General features: G+C 44.1%; 1 protein-coding gene across 1 annotated transcript in view; it reads left to right on the forward strand.

Annotated features, from left to right (window-relative positions):
• TEX11 (testis expressed 11) overlaps nt 1–16,802 on the forward strand; it is a 575,855-nt gene that overhangs the window by 411,212 nt on the left and 147,841 nt on the right. The window lies entirely within an intron of this gene.

Genomic DNA, 16,802 nt, shown 5'->3' on the forward strand with positions numbered 1-16,802 from the left:
GAGTGTACATATTGAGGTCTCTAAGAGTGTCTCTATACAATCTATGACAAAGACCTCTAACCAATTTTGTAGCAACCTTCTGGACTCCATCCATTGCCCCAGGTACAAAATAAGTCTTTGCATATAAATAAAATAAATATGTAAACCATTTGGATTGTAACTGCAGAAAGGCAGTATATCAAATTTCATGCTCCTTTCTCTTTTGGTCTTGTGGAGTTTTATCCAGAATGTGCTCCTTGTCACAATATGCACCTTATAAAAGATCACACTTTAATACCTTTTCATAGACATTATTGTATAATGTAACTGACAGGGATTCAATTTCGGATGATCTAAGGGTTATTTACTATACCACCTCTCCTGGAAGTGCTTTCCCTGTAACCTCCATTATCCTAGGACAAGCAGGCAGCATATTCTCACATGTGGGTGACGTCATCCATGGAGCCCGGTACAGTTTAAAAGTGTACTGTCACTTTAAGTTTTGAGAATCTTCGCTACATCGCGCATGTGCGAGTGCCTTCCTGCCTGACGTCCACTCGTGGTACTCGGTTCTTCATTTTCTGTGGAGCCAAGTACTTTTTTGACTGGACTCCATTCAGGCTGCGTTGTCTTCCCGCTTTAGCATTTTTTCTTAGTTTCTAATTTCTTTTTTCATTTGATATCTTTTATTTTGTTCTTCTGTAGTAACAAAAAAAAAAAAAAGTATATATTAATTTTCCTTTTCGTTCATACTCGGACTTTGCTCTGGGGGTTTTTTCCTTGGTGGGTCTCTCGTTCTGTTTCAAAATTGAGTTTAATCTCACCGAAAATATTTTTCCATCCATGTCAAAACCTTTAACGGGTTTTAAGAAGTGCTGTAGGTGTCAGGGCCTATTTCCATCACTGACCCTCATAAGAACATAAGAAGTTGCCTCCACAGGGTCAGACCAGAGGTCCATCTCGCCCAGCGGTCCGCTCCCGCGGTGGCCCATCAGGTCCGTGACCTGTGAAGTGGTTTCTGACCACTTCTATAACCTACCTCAAGTTCTATCCGTACCCCTCTATCCCCTTTTCCTCCAGGAACCTATCCAAACCTTCCATGAACCCCTGTACAGAGTTCTGGCCTATCACATCCTCCGGAAGCGTGTTCCATGTGTCCACCACCCTCTGGGTAAAAAAGAACTTCCTAGCATTTGTTCTAAACCTGTCCCCTTTCAATTTCTCCGAGTGACCCCTATTGCTTGTGGCTCCCCACAGTTTGAAGAATCTGTCCTTATTCACTTTCTCTATACCCTTTAGGATTTTGAAGGTTTCTATCATGTCCCCTCTAAGTCTCCTCTTCTCCAGGGAGAACAGCCCCAGCATTTTTAACCTGTCAGCGTATGAAAAATTTTCCATACCTTTTATCAGTTTAGTCGCCCTCCTCTGCACTTCCTCGAGTACCGCCACGTCCTTCTGATGTCTACAGTGTTTAGGCCCTGAACACCGAGTTGATTCATGTGCTTGGTGTTCCACCTTACAAAAGCACTGTATCGAGGCCTGTCGCATTCAACAGGAAAAGCTGTTCAGCTCGGAATGGACACCGGCAAATCTTTGGAGCCGTTGACATCATAAACTCCTGCATTGGCATCGGAAGATCTTACAGCATCAGGAAAGCCAGCTAAGAAGCCATCCACTTCCCAGAAAGCATCACATGTCTCAACAGCATTGAGACCCTTGATGCAGCCCAACAGTGATTCCATCGTTCTCCAGCTTTGCAGATTGTCTCTTCTTCACAGTTTGCATCCTCATCAAGGTCACCCACTCTGAGACAACCTGCTTCATCGATGGTACCGGCTAAAGAGCCACTGGTACCGGTGCATACTTTCAGGAAGAAACTCAATGAGTTCTTCCATGTTAAAATTGTACTTCATGCCAGTGCTAACATCGACTCCCTCGATACCAGCTCAGCTTAAGCATAGCACTATGAGACCTCAAGTTACTGATGTCAGCTATCCATCGGAGCATCGACTTACTTCTCAAGGATCTTCTGTGGGGCATCGTCACTCCCCATCTTGACAACATTCTACCCTCAGACATCGATCTTCGTATTGACATTCTAGCTCATCTCATCGACGATTCTCCATCGAAGCATCAATCCACTACTTCAAAACATTGATGCTCTTCAACACGGTATTTAATGCCAAGGTATCATAGGGCCTCATCACGTCAATCTCATGCTTTGAAGCAAAAAAGGGATACTCATCGATCCTCGTCATCGTCTTCATCAGCTCGGTACCGAAGATGTCGCAAATCTTCCCATTGACATCGTTCTCCTTGACTTAGCTATGATTCAAATTTGCGATGACTCAGAGTGAACTTATTTTATCTGCGACACCTTCAGAACAGTCACCACAGAAAACGCCTCCCAGGAAAAGATCTCCAGAATGACTTTCCTTTACTAGGTATATTAGGTAATTGGGCAAAACCCTACCTGTCAAATTGGAAGCTAACACTGGTCCAAGCGCTAAGTACCTGGACGCCTTGGACTTTGATAAGCCTCCCAAAGAGCTCCTCAAGTTACAGTTACATGGCATTCTTAAAGATGCTTTTTAGATTTTTTTTTTTTTTTTTTTTGAAGTTTAAAATTTTTTATTAAACAAAATGAAAACAGTACACAGGCAGTATGCCAACAGCAAAAGTACAATGCCCATATGAAACAACAGAACCCCCCCCCCCCCCCCCCCGCCGAGTGATACAATATAAGCCTAAAACAAAGGAAGATGCAAAAGAAAAATATGAAGAGTTTCAAAGTAGACCTCGCCAGGAGCTATAACGAGACCACTGTCGATGAAACGTTCCACAGGAATCATTATTTAAAGCAGTCAATTTGGACATCAAATAAATTTGGTCAACCTTATGTAACAGTTCAGTACGAGAAGGCAAAGAGTCCCGTTTCCAATATGTAGCCACTAAAAGTCTGGCTGCCGTAGTAACCAGGGCCACAAAATGATTCTGATCCACATCCAAACTTCCCAAAGGATAGTTAAGTAAAAATGTTTCCATACGCAATAGGATGGGTAAGCGTAACACATCAATCAGCAATCGTTGAACCATCTTCCAAAAAGGTACAATCTTAATACAATCCCACCACACATGCCCAAAGGAGCCCAGACACCCACAATTGCGCCAACAGTGCCCGTTCCCACAGTGATAGAAACGATGCACCTTTTCTGGCGTGAGGTACCACTGAAATAGCATCTTATACCCCTGCTCCACTAAGGGAGATGCCAAGGAGACTCTCAGCAGTGTACCATAAAGACAGTCCCATTGTCGATAATCCAAAGCCCTCCCCAGCAAGAGTTCCCAACGATGTTCATATGTGTGAGCCTGTGGTCGAGTGTATAAAAGAGCCCTATAGAGACGGGAAATAAGGCCCACCCCAGATCCCATCCTAAAAACTTGTAAGAAAGCAGAGTCTGCCCCTTCCCACTCCGGGATCACCCTCTTCACCATAAAATCTCGAAGTTGGACATAGGCGAAAAAATCAGTCGAGGGGAGATCATATATAGATTGTAAGGCAGCAAAGGGTACCAGTTGTCCACCCACTACCAGCTGACCTAGGACCCTAAGACCCTCCATTTCCCAACGCCGAAAAATCCCAGTATCTTTAGCAGGCAGAAAATCAGGGGCAAATCTAATGGGAGTAGCATAAAAATAGCGCTGACGTGGGAACCAAGCTCGTCTAACCCGGCTCCATGCATGCAAAGTACATTCCATCCCATAAGATGTCTCTGTCTGCAGATCCCGAAGGATATCAAAAGACAGCCAGGGCACTGCTGCCAAAGGGTAAGTAGGCTGTAAGGCCTGTTCTAATGAGACCCAGCGCTGGGAGGGATATGCCCAATGAAACAGTCCCTGCAGTTGGGATGCATAGTAATATGTAGAAAAATCAGGAACACCCATTCCCCCATGTAGTCTGTCCCAGTACATACGCTCCCTCCGCACCCTAGGGGGTTTACGTGTCCAGATATAAGCAAAGGCCCGCCTTTGTAGCCTAAGCAAGAACCGTTTAGGAATTGAGAGAGGTAGGCAGGAGAACAGATACAAAAAACGAGGCAGCACATTCATACGCAAAGCACTAATCCTACCCATCCAAGACAATCTCAATCCTTCCCATCGATCCAGATCAGCAAATACAGTTCTTAGCAACGGAGGGTAATTCAATTCAAAAAGGTCAGTAAGTCTTCTAGATATACGCACACCAAGGTATTTAATGGATTTAGCCGCCCATCGAAACGAGAACCTAGCACGTAAGTCCGTCACCAACAAGTCCGGAAGGGAAACGTTAAGCAATTCAGATTTTTCGATGTTAATTTTAAAGCCAGCCACCACACCAAATGTAGTCAAAACACGAAGCGCCTCCGTCAAAGAACGATGTGGGTGGGTCAAGGTAAACAAAATATCATCAGCATACAATAAAATCTTATGCTCTTCACCACCCACCACAATTCCCTGAATGTCAGCATTCGCACGTATAGAGGCTGCTAAAGGTTCCATGACCAGCGCGAAAATCAGTGGTGACAAAGGGCACCCTTGCCTAGTTCCTCTACGGATCATAAAGTTAGCAGTATATCTTCCATTAACTCTTAAACAAGCCTCCGGGGCAGCATATAGTAAAGTCACCCAGTGTAGAAAAGCACCCGAAATGCCCATTTTCTTCAAGGCCGCTAACATAAACGGCCAATAAACCCTATCAAAGGCTTTTTCAGCGTCAACTGATAACAGGACTGCCGGAACAGAATTTTGATGGGCCACTCCAATAAGATCTAACACTCTTCGGATATTATCACCAGGTTGCCTCCCTGAAATAAAGCCACATTGATCTCCATGGACTAGGTAAGGCAGAAAACGTTGCAACCGGACTGCCAAAATACGAGTAAACAGCTTATAATCAACTCCTAACAATGAAATAGGGCGGTAAGACCCACAAAGGAGGGGATCTTTCCCAGGTTTAAGAAGAAGGGAGACCGCTGCCTGACGAAACGAATACGGCAGACAATCCCCCTCCAGAAAAGAATTAAACAATCTAGTCAGAGGATTGACTATATGGGCCTCCATTTTCTTGTAAAACAGGGGGGAAAAGCCATCAACACCCGGTGCCTTGGAAGCAGCCAAATGACGTATAGCCGCTACCACCTCAGCGGGTTGAATAGGGGAAGAGAGCCACTCCGCATCAACTTCCGCCAAACAAGGCAAGGTGACGCTAGATAGAAAAGCAGCAATCTCCCCCTCCGTGGATTCAATTTCCGGAGTGTACAGAGTCTGATAGAAGGATAAAAAAGCCTGATGGATGTCCCCATCATCCACACAAAGCTGACCCGAATCATTACGAATCCGGGTTATGGAGTGTTGTGCTTGAATTTGCTTGATCTGTGCGGCTAACAAGCGGCCTGCCCTACCACCCCATTCAAAAAACTGTTGTTTCCGCCTCTGCAGGGCCCAAGCCATGCCCTCTAAATCAAGTTCTTGTAAATCTCTCCGGCACTCCGTCAACGCAACCCCCCCAGCCACCGACGGGGCTCTCTTGTGAGCATTCTCTAGGCGTCGAAGGCGAGACACTAGTTCCAATCTGCGTGCCACTCGACATTGATTTCTGTACGACCCCCTCGAGATACAACAACCCCTAAGGGTAGCTTTAAAACTTTCCCAAAGAATTGTAACATCAATGCCTGCTATGTCATTGAATACAAAAAATTCCTCGACATCAGTCTCTAAAAGAGTCAAGGTATTGGGATCTTTTAACAAAGAGTCATTCATACGCCACATGCGACGGCCGCCTCTAACCTGTCCAATCTGTAACTCCAGAGTCAAAGGAGCATGATCTGACCACACCCGGGGCTCAATACTGGAGGCCAGGGCTCGAGGCAAAGCAATACGAGGTAGCATCCACATATCAATTCTAGTATATGAATTATGTTTCGATGAATAAAATGTGTAATCTCGCGTGCCTGGATGTAAATAACGCCACACATCTATCAAATCATGCCTACGCAGGAAGCGCAGCAAAGCTCTTCTGTCGCCTCTAGCGTAGCGGATGGAAGAATTTGAATTATCCTCCTGAGGATAGCAAGTAAGGTTAAAATCTCCACCCACAAGGAGAGTACCTTCTACATGATCCAACAGTACACGTTCTAGCAGTGTAAAGAAGGCCCCCTGACCAGCGTTGGGGGCATAGACATTCAGCAGACTATACAAGGTTCCATCCAGCTCAGCCTTGACCAATATGTAGCGGCCCTCAACATCCCGCACCACCTCTCTCAATACCACCTGGACACGTTTATGTATTAAGATACCCACCCCCTGGGTCTTTTTCCGGACCTTATTAGAAGAAAGGAAAACGTGTGGATAGTTGTGGTGTGTAAGCAATTTCTCATAATGAGATTGAAAATGGGTCTCCTGAATAAATCCAACCGCACTATTCAGGCGGCTCATTTCTTTAAATAACAAGCGTCGTTTTTGTGGAGAATTCAGTCCATGTACATTATAAGATAGCAAAGTGAGTTTATCCATTTGTACCAGAAAAGAAAAAGCACATCATTACCAAATCGACCATTAGTTCCAAAGCAGCCAAATCAACCAACCCCTGCAATCGTAACCTTAAGAGAAACATTATACAAACAGTCTTCCATACAATCATACAAGAAAGCACTCGGTCACCACTTTTCCCAGCACCAACACCCCCCCCTCCCCCCAACCCCCCAACAATACCCCACATGGTCCAGCCACCAAAGCACCTGGTAACCATGGTACAGGAAGTGTAGAGAAACAGCTCACAAAGGGACCCCCAGAACAAGCCCTATAAACAATCTTCGCGACAGATGCCGCTCAGCAAAGAGAAGAAAAAACAGTCACAGCATAAAATTTCTAAATCACAGTGCACAAATACAAATGTTCAAGTGAGTGAGGATGTAGCCGCCTCCAAAGGGCGACGAGCTGCAGCTGATCTAGCCACTCTCTGCCATCCCAGCCCTCTTCCTGGTTTGGGCACAGGTGACCTCTGAGGAAGGGGAGCCATTTCTGAGGCTGCCATCAAACTTGCTTCCACCATTCGAGCCTGAACATCCGCCACAGTTATTGCAGTGTAGGTCTTGCCTGCATGTGTAAAAGCCAGTCCGATGGGATAGATCCATCTATATCGAACACTGCGCTCCTGTAATATACGGGTACAGTCTCTATACGTGCGACGGCGGGCCAGGGTTGCTGGAGCCACATCAGGATAGACATCAATTTCTGCTTCTTCCCATTTGACGGTTCCCCCAGAGCGCCTCACCGCCCGAAGCACATGTTCCTTATCCATATAGCGATGGAAACAAGCCACAACATCTCGGGGGCGGTTCATATCACGCGGGCCAGGAATGCGGTGTGCCCTATCCAGCAAGGGTTTACCCACCTCCACAGGCAAGCCAGCAGTCTCCAGTGCCTGTATGCATATATGATCAATCACCTCCATACATCGTGGGTCAGAAACAGTGTCAGGCACTCCCCGAAAGCGAAGGTTGCACCGTCTGGAGCGGTTCTCCAGATCCTCCAGTTTTAGGGTGCTCACATCAGCTTTTTCCTCCAGCGCTGCAATTTTGTTTCTCAGCTGTGTCAATTCAGAGCCATGTGTCTCCACTACAGCTTCCGTCTCCCCCACCCGACTCCCGAGGTCACCCACCTCTCGTTTGAGCTCTGCAACTACTGCATGTATATCAGCTCGAACTGCTGTAATCTCAGTTTTTAATTCCTGGAACCAGCCACGCATTTCCAGTTGCAGATTCGGCAACGTTGCAGCATCAGGTGGGCCCTCCGCAGCCGCGGTCGGATCGGGCGCCATTTTCGGACCAGATTTAGGAGGCCCATTCGGGATCGGGGAGGAGAACGTTTTAATATCTGTCTGTTTTTTCCGCGTCGCCATCGAGACGCAGCAGTGTAGTTTCACAGACAAGTTGAGGAAGGCAGACAGTGCAGGCACTCGAGATCGCGCGAAGATCGCCAAATTTAGCCCGGGGGTCCGCGGAGCTATCGCTCTAGGCTGCCATCAGCCACGATGACGTCACTTCCTCTCTTAAAGATGCTTTTTAACGATGCATTTGCAGTATGATTGTCCTTTTAAGGACATTTAAATCGATTTTTAGCCCAGCTTCTGTGGCAATTATAGCAATATAGGTTAAACTTTTACCCCTTCCCCTCCGTTTTTTCCTTAATTGTTCTTATCTTTCTGTTCTACTCTTTTTCCTCTCGTGTGAGTTTGATTCGTGAGACTCTGTAGATGTCTTTAATGGATAAAAATTAGTTACTAATTTTAATGTCTGTACTACCCTTTTTTTTAATTTATTGCCAAGCCGCCTTGAAATTTAAAAAGGCGGGATAACCTTTTTTTAATAAACTTGAAACTCAAAAATTGGGAAATGCCTTTAACTATCACTTTAGCTCTAAGGAGACTAGATTCCATTTAAAGGATCATTTCTTGTCCAGGGTTTGATAAACCACAGCTACAACATCAATCATTATTTGTGCAGTCAACCCATAAAAAAGTCTTCCAGTTTATGCCTCAGCGCCACCAGGGTTTGAAGGCTGTACTATGGGCAAATTTGGACATTACCTTTATCAAAATTCTATGCAGGTGAGCAGGATCCTTAATTACAATTTCTATATGTCTTGTTATCTAAAACAACTGGTAAGGAAATTGCCTAACTTTGAAAAGTATATTCCTTCAAAGCACCTTACAGAATATCAGCAAACTAGTCACACTCTTTCACAGACTAGAAAGTATATAGCAAGGTCAGCTTATAATGCTTTTGAGATATCATCCAGAGCATCAGCTATGTTGGTGGCTATGAGACGTTTAGCTTGGCTAAGAGTCTCTGGTATGGATTTCAATCTCCAGGATAGATTAGCCAATATTCCATGTTTAGGAGAAGAACGTTTTGGTGATTCCATCGAAGCAGCCACGCAAAAATTGACACAAGTTTCAAGTTTATTTAAAATTTCTTATATCGCCTAATCAAAACTTCTAGGCGGTGTACAAAAATGTTAAAAACCATCTATTAACTAAAATACAGTTTAAAACACACAACACCACTAGGGAAAATACTAACTTTAAAAGACTAAAAAAATAAATAAATTTACAATCGGAATCGGAAAGAAGTAGGGAGATTGTGGATGCCTTTCAAGAAGCTCTGCTCAGACAAATGGTGACGGAACCCACATGGGAAAAAGCGATATTGGATCTGGTCCTCACAAATGGAGAGAGTATCTCTAATGTACGAGTGGGTGCTCACCTGGGTAGTAGCGATCATCAAACGGTTTGGTTTGATATAACGGCTAAAGTGGAGAGCGGCCACACGATACTTAAAGTCCTAGATTTCAAATGTATGGACTTTAATGCAATGGGAAAGTACCTGAAGAAAGAGCTGTTAGGATGGGAGGACATAAGAGAAGTGGAAAGACAGTGGTCTAAGCTGAAAGGAGCGATAAAAATGGCTACGGACCTTTATGTGAAGAAAATCAATAAAAACAAGAGAAAAAGGAAGCCGATATGGTTCTCCAACCTAGTGGCTGAGAAAATAAAGGCGAAAGAGTTGGCGTTCATGAAATATAAAAAAACCCAAGAAGAGGAAAGCAGAAAGGACTACAGGGTGAAACTGAAAGAAGCCAAGAGAGAGATATGTTTGGCGAAGGCACAGGCGGAAGAACAAATGGCTAAAAATGTAAAAAAGGGAGATAAAAATTTTTTCAGATATATTAATGAAAGGAGGAAGATAAAAAATGGAATTGCTAGGCTAAAAGATGCTGGGAACAAATATGTGGAGAGTGATGAGGAGAAAGCAAATGTGCTAAACAAATACTTCTGTTCTGTGTTCACAGAAGAAAATCCTGGAGAAGGACCGAGATTGTCTGGCAAAGTTACACGAGAAAATGGAGTAGATTCTGCGCCGTTCACGGAGGAGGGTGTTTATGAGCAACTTGAAAAACTGAAGGTGGACAAAGCGATGGGACCAGACGGGATCCATCCCAGGATACTAAGGGAGCTCAGAGAGGTTCTGGCGAGTCCTATTAAAGACTTGTTCAACAAATCTCTGGAGACGGGAGTGATTCCTGGGGATTGGAGGAGAGTGGATGCGGTCCCTATTCATAAAAGTGGTCACAGGGATGAAGCAGGAAACTACAGGCCAGTGAGCCTCACTTCAGTTGTTGGAAAAATAATGGAAGTGTTGCTGAAAGAAAGGATAGTGTATTTCCTTGAATCTAATGGGTTACAGGATCCGAGGCAACATGGCTTTACAAAAGGTAAATCGTGCCAAACAAACCTAATTGAATTTTTTGATTGGGTGACCAGAGAGCTGGATCGAGGACATATGCTAGATGTAATTTACTTGGATTTCAGCAAAGCCTTTGATACAGTTCCTCATAGGAGGCTGTTGAACAAACTTGAAGGGCTGAAGTTAGGACCCAAAGTGGTGAACTGGGTCAGAAACTGGCTGTCGGACAGACGCCAGAGGGTGGTGGTTAATGGAAGTCGCTCGAAGGAAGGAAAGGTGACTAGTGGAGTCCCTCAGGGTTCGGTGCTGGGGCCAATCCTGTTCAATATGTATATAAGTGACATTGCTGAAGGGTTAGAAGGAAAAGTGTGCCTTTTTGCAGATGATACCAAGATTTGTAACAGAGTAGACACCGAAGAGGGAGTGGAAAATATGAAAAAGGATCTGCAAAAGTTAGAGGAATGGTCTAATGCCTGGCAACTAAAATTCAATGCAAAGAAATGCAGAGTAATGCATTTGGGGATTAATAATAGGAAGGAACCGTATATGCTGGGAGGAGAGAAGCTGATATGCACGGACGGGGAGAGGGACCTTGGGGTGATAGTGTCCGAAGATCTAAAGGCGAAAAAAACAGTGTGACAAGGCAGTGGCTGCTGCCAGAAGGATTCTGGGCTGTATAAAGAGAGGCGTAGTCAGTAGAAGGAAGAAGGTGTTGATGCCCCTGTACAGGTCATTGGTGAGGCCCCACTTGGAGTATTGTGTTCAGTTTTGGAGACCGTATCTGGCGAAAGACGTAAGAAGACTTGAGGCGGTCCAGAGGAGGGCGACGAAAATGATAGGAGGCTTGCGCCAGAAGACGTATGAGGAGAGACTGGAAGCCCTGAATATGTATACCCTAGAGGAAAGGAGAGACAGGGGAGATATGATTCAGACGTTCAAATACTTAAAGGGTATTAACGTAGAACAAAATCTTTTCCAGAGAAAGGAAAATGGTAAAACCAGAGGACATAATTTGAGGTTGAGGGGTGGTAGATTCAGGGGCAATGTTAGGAAATTCTACTTTACGGAGAGGGTGGTGGATGCCTGGAATGCGCTCCCGAGAGAGGTGGTGGAGAGTAAAACTGTGACTGAGTTCAAAGAAGCGTGGGATGAACACAGAAGATTTAGAATCAGAAAATAATATTAAAGATTGAACTAGGCCAGTTACTGGGCAGACTTGCACGGTCTGTGTCTGTGTATGGCCGTTTGGAGGAGGATGAGCAGGGGAGGGCTTCAATGGCTGGGAGGGTGTAGATGGGCTGGAGTAAGTCTTAACAGAGATTTTGGCAGTTGGAACCCAAGCACAGTACCGGGTAAAGCTTTGGATTCTTGCCCAGAAATAGCTAAGAAGAAAAAAAAAAAAAATTTAAATTGAATCAGGTTGGGCAGACTGGATGGACCATTCGGGTCTTTATCTGCCGTCATCTACTATGTTACTATGTTACAAACAGAGACAAAAGGGAAAGAAGGGCTGGAACTACAATATGTAAAGAAAAAGAAAACATGTAAGGGAAAAAAACCAAAAGCGAGGGGAGCAGGTAGTAAGAATCCTTCTAGGTACTAGATGCTTAAAAAGACAGTTAGGTTTCAAAAGCATCAAGGAAGAGAAATGTTTTTAATTTCAACTTAAAGTCTGTTAGTGTAAGTTTTTCACTTAGGTAGTTTGGAATACTGTTCCTTTTTTTTTTTTTTTTTTTTTTTTACCATGAAAATTTATTGAAAGTTTATATAACACAAGAAGGGACAGAAAGGTTAACAGACAATGGAACAGCAATAGCATCAACAAGCTTCAGAATAAACAAAATAATATCAATGTACGAAATTCAAGAAGCAAGTCAAATACACGAATTTCAATAATATAATAATTGATAAAATATCATAGGGGAGCAATAAAGTAGGGTGGGTAAGCGAGGGAGGAAAGGAAGGAAATCAAAAGAGAGAAGCAAAGAGATCAGCAGGTAGGAGGGGACAATCAATCTAATGGAAAGAAGGGAGAAAGAGAAAGGAGAGATCTCTCAGAGGCCCAAGAAGAGGAGAGAAAGAAGAGAGAAGAGAACAGCAGTAAATTAGAAAAATAGAAAAATGGAGAGAGATATAATTATGAAATGAGAATATGAATCTAAAGAGAATCCGAATAGTCTACAAAAACGGCCCATTTAGTAGAGAATTTAGAAGACAGAGGCGAAATGGAGAAAATCAATGACTCATGTTTATTTCCAAAGAGAGGGGGCGCTAACAGAAAAAACTGTAGACCTTAATGTATTTATATGTTTCAGAGATGGGATAGAGAGAAAGTTTTGAGCTGTAGATCATAAAGTCCTTGTAAAGTTGTAAGGGATAAGTAGGTTATTGATGAATTCTGGCTGGCTGTTTTCTCTGTTTTAAATGTTAAAAGAATTTTATAGGTGATTCTGTGTTACATAAGAACATAAGAATTGCCGCTGCTGGATCAGACCAGTGGTCCATCGTGCCCAGCAGTCCGCTCACGCGGGGGCCTTCTGGTCAAAGACCAGTGCCCTAACTGAGACTAGCCCTACCTGAGTACGTTCTGGTTCAGCAGGAACTTGTCTAACTTTGTCTTGAATCCCTGGAGGATGTTTTCCCCTATGACAGACTCCGGAAGAGTATTCCAGTTTTCTACCACTCTATGGGTGAAGAAGAACTTCCTTACATTCATACGGAATCCGTCCCCTTTCAACTTTAGAGTGCCCTCTCGTTCTCCCTACCTTGGAGAGGGTGAACAACCTGCCCTTATCTACTAAGTCTATTCCCTTCAGTACCTTGAATGTTTCGAACATGTCCCCTCTCAATCTCCTCTGTTTGAGGGATAAGACGCCCAATTTCTCTAATCTTTCACTTACAGCAGCTCCTCCAACCCCTTAACCATCTTATTCGCTCTTCTCTGGACCCTTTCGAGTAGTACCGTGTCCTTCTTCATGTACGGCGACCAGTGCTGAATGCAGTTCTCCAGGTGAGGGTGCACCATGGCCCGGTACAATGGCATGATAACCTTCTCCGATCTGTTCGCAATCCCCTTCTTTATGATTCCTAGCATTCTGTTTGCCCTTTTCGCCGCTGCCGCACATTGCGTCGACGGCTTCATCGACTTGTCAATCAGAACTCCCAAGTCTCTTTCCACCCCGGACATCCTGTATTCGTGCATGAGATTTTTGTTACCGACCTGCATCACTTTACACTTATCCACGTTGACCTTCATCTGCCATGTTGATGCCTATTTCTCGAGCCTGATTATGTCATGTTGCAGATCTTCGCAATCCCCCTGCGTCTTCACTACTCTGAATAACTTCGTATCGTCCGTAAATTTAATCACCTCGCTCATTGTACCTATGTCCAGATTGTTTATAAAGATGTTGAAGAGCACAGGTCTTTAACAGGTCTTTAAAACTGATTTTAACACTGATGTTGTTATCCATCTGGGAACAATTGACCTGGCCAACAACTCCACACTTGCAGCACAGAAAGTTTATCGGGAGCTTGGTGAGGGCGTGAAACCTTTTGTAAAGACTTTAGCTTTTTCTGAAATACTGCCTGCATATGGAAAGGGAGAGCAAAGACTGAAAAACACAGAGGACTTTAATAGATGACTCAGAGCCTGGTGTCATCAAGAAGGCTTCAGGTACATAGGAGGATGGGGAAATACATGGAAGGACAAGAAGCTATATTGCACTGATGGGCTACATATTACTACAGCAGGAAAAAGAAACCTTGCAGAGAAATTTAGACAATATTTTTCTAGGCATTTAAACTAGAAGGTGGGGGTGGTGTATGTAAGAAGGACAATTATAGAGACCACCCCTGGCAAAAGAAAAGATGTGATAGTAGTAAAGGCTGCAACATAAGCAATATCAGCAACTCATTTCTTAGTATTGCAACGGAAAGTGAAACGACACAAAAATTCATACGAAAAAGGAGATTATCGCTGAAAAATAGCTGGAAAGCGATGACCACAAATGCTCGCAGTCTAAGCAACAAAGTTCATGATCTGCAAGCCCTGATGTTAGAGGCAGATCTAGATATTGTCACTATCACAGAGACATGGTTCAGTGAATCACATGGATGGGATGCAAACATACCGGGATATAATCTTTTTAGGAAGGACAAAGATGGTCATAAAGGTGGAGGAGTAGCTCTCTATGTAAAGATCAATATTCAAGCGACCGAAATGCAAAGGACCTGGGGAGAGGAAGAAGCGATATGGATTGCTCTGAAAAGAGAAGATGGAACTTCTATCTACATGGGTGTAGTCTACAGACCTCCGACTCAATCGCAGCAAATTGATAAAGATCTGATTGTGGATATCCAAAAGTTTGGAAGGAAAGAGGAGGTTCTGCTGTTGGGAGATTTCAACCTGCCGGATGCGGACTGGAATGTTCCGTCTACGGAATCGGAAAGAAGTAGGGAGATAGTGGATGCCTTTCAAGAGGCTCTGCTCAGACAAATGGTGACGGACCCACAAGGGAAAAAGCGATATTGGATCTGGTCTTCACAAATGGAGAGAGTATCTCTAATGTTCGAGTGGGTGCTCACCTGGGAAGTAGCGATCATCAAACGGTTTGGTTTGATATAACGGCTAAAGTGGAGAGCGGCCGCACGATACTTAAAGTCCTAGATTTCAAACGTACGGACTTTAATGCAATGGGAAAGTACCTGAAGACAGAGCTGTTAGGATGGGAGGACATAAGAGAAGCTGAAAGGAGCGATAAAAATGGCTACGGACCTTTATGTGAAGAAAATCAATAAAAACAAGAGAAAAAGGAAGCCGATATGGTTCTCCAACCTAGTGGCTGAGAAAATAAAGGCGAAAGAGTTGGCGTTTATGAAATATAAAAAAACCCAAGAAGAGGAGAGCAGAAAGGACTACAGGGTGAAACTGAAAGAAGCCAAGAGAGAGATATGTTTGGCGAAGGCACAGGCGGAAGAACAAATGGCTAAAAATGTAAAAAAGGGAGATAAAAATTTTTTCAGATATATTAGTGAAAGGAGGAAGATAAAAAATGGAATTGCTAGGCTAAAAGATGCTGGGAACCAATATGTGGAGAGTGATGAGGAGAAAGCAAATGTGCTAAACAAATACTTCTGTTCTGTGTTCACAGAAGAAAATCCTGGAGAAGGACCGAGATTGTCTGGCAAAGTTACACGAGAAAATGGAGTAGATTCTGCGCCGTTCACGGAGGAGGGTGTTTATGAGCAACTTGAAAAACTGAAGGTGGACAAAGCGATGGGACCAGACGGGATCCATCCCAGGATACTAAGGGAGCTCAGAGAGGTTCTGGCGAGTCCTATTAAAGACTTGTTCAACAAATCTCTGGAGACGGGAGTGATTCCTGGGGATTGGAGGAGAGCGGATGTGGTCCCTATTCATAAAAGTGGTCACAGGGATGAAGCAGGAAACTACAGGCCGGTGAGCCTCACTTCAGTTGTTGGAAAAATAATGGAAGTGTTTGCTGAAAGAAAGGATAGTGTACTTCCTTGAATCTAATGGGTTACAGGATCCGAGGCAACACGGCTTTACAAAAGGTAAATCGTGCCAAACAAACCTGATTGAATTTTTTGATTGGGTGACCAGAGAGCTGGATCGAGGACATATGTTAGATGTAATTTACTTGGATTTCAGCAAAGCCTTTGATACAGTTCCTCATAGGAGGCTGTTGAACAAACTTGAAGGGCTGAAGTTAGGACCCAAAGTGGTGAACTGGGTCAGAAACTGGCTGTCGGACAGACGCCAGAGGGTTGTGGTTAATGGAAGTCGCTCGAAGGAAGGAAAGGTGACTAGTGGAGTCCCTCAGGGTTCGGTGATGGGGCCAATCCTGTTCAATATGTTTGTGAGTGACATTGCTGAAGGGTTAGAAGGAAAAGTGTGCCTTTTTGCAGATGATACCAAGATTTGTAACAGAGTAAACACCGAAGAGGGAGTGGAAAATATGAGAAAGGATCTGCAAAAGTTAGATGAATGGTCTAATGCCTGGCAACTAAAATTCAATGCAAAGAAATGCAGAGTAATGCAATTGGAGATTAATAATAGGTAGGAACTGTATATGCTGGGAGGAGAGATGCTGATATGCACGGATGGGGAGAGGTTATAGTGGGGTTATAGTGTCCGAAGATCTAAAGGCGAAAAAACAGTGTGACAAGGCAGTGGCTGCTGCCAGAAGGATGCTGGGCTGTATAAAGAGAGGCGTAGTCAGTAGAAGGAAGAAGGTGTTGATGCCCCTGTACAGGTCATTGGTGAGGCCCCACTTGGAGTATTGTGTTCAGTTTTGGAGACTGTATCTGGCGAAAGACGTAAGAAGACTTGAGGCGGTCCAGAGAAGGGCGACAAAATGATAGGAGGCTTGCGCCAGAAGACGTATGAGGAGAGACTGGAAGCCCTGAATATGTATACCCTAGAGGATAGGAGAGACAGGGGAGATATGATTCATGCGTTCAAATACTTGAAGGGTATTAACATAGAACAAAATCTTTTCCAGAGAAAGGAAA

The sequence above is a fragment of the Geotrypetes seraphini genome, chromosome 5 (assembly GCF_902459505.1).
Source record: "Geotrypetes seraphini chromosome 5, aGeoSer1.1, whole genome shotgun sequence".
NCBI lineage: Eukaryota > Metazoa > Chordata > Amphibia > Gymnophiona > Dermophiidae > Geotrypetes > Geotrypetes seraphini.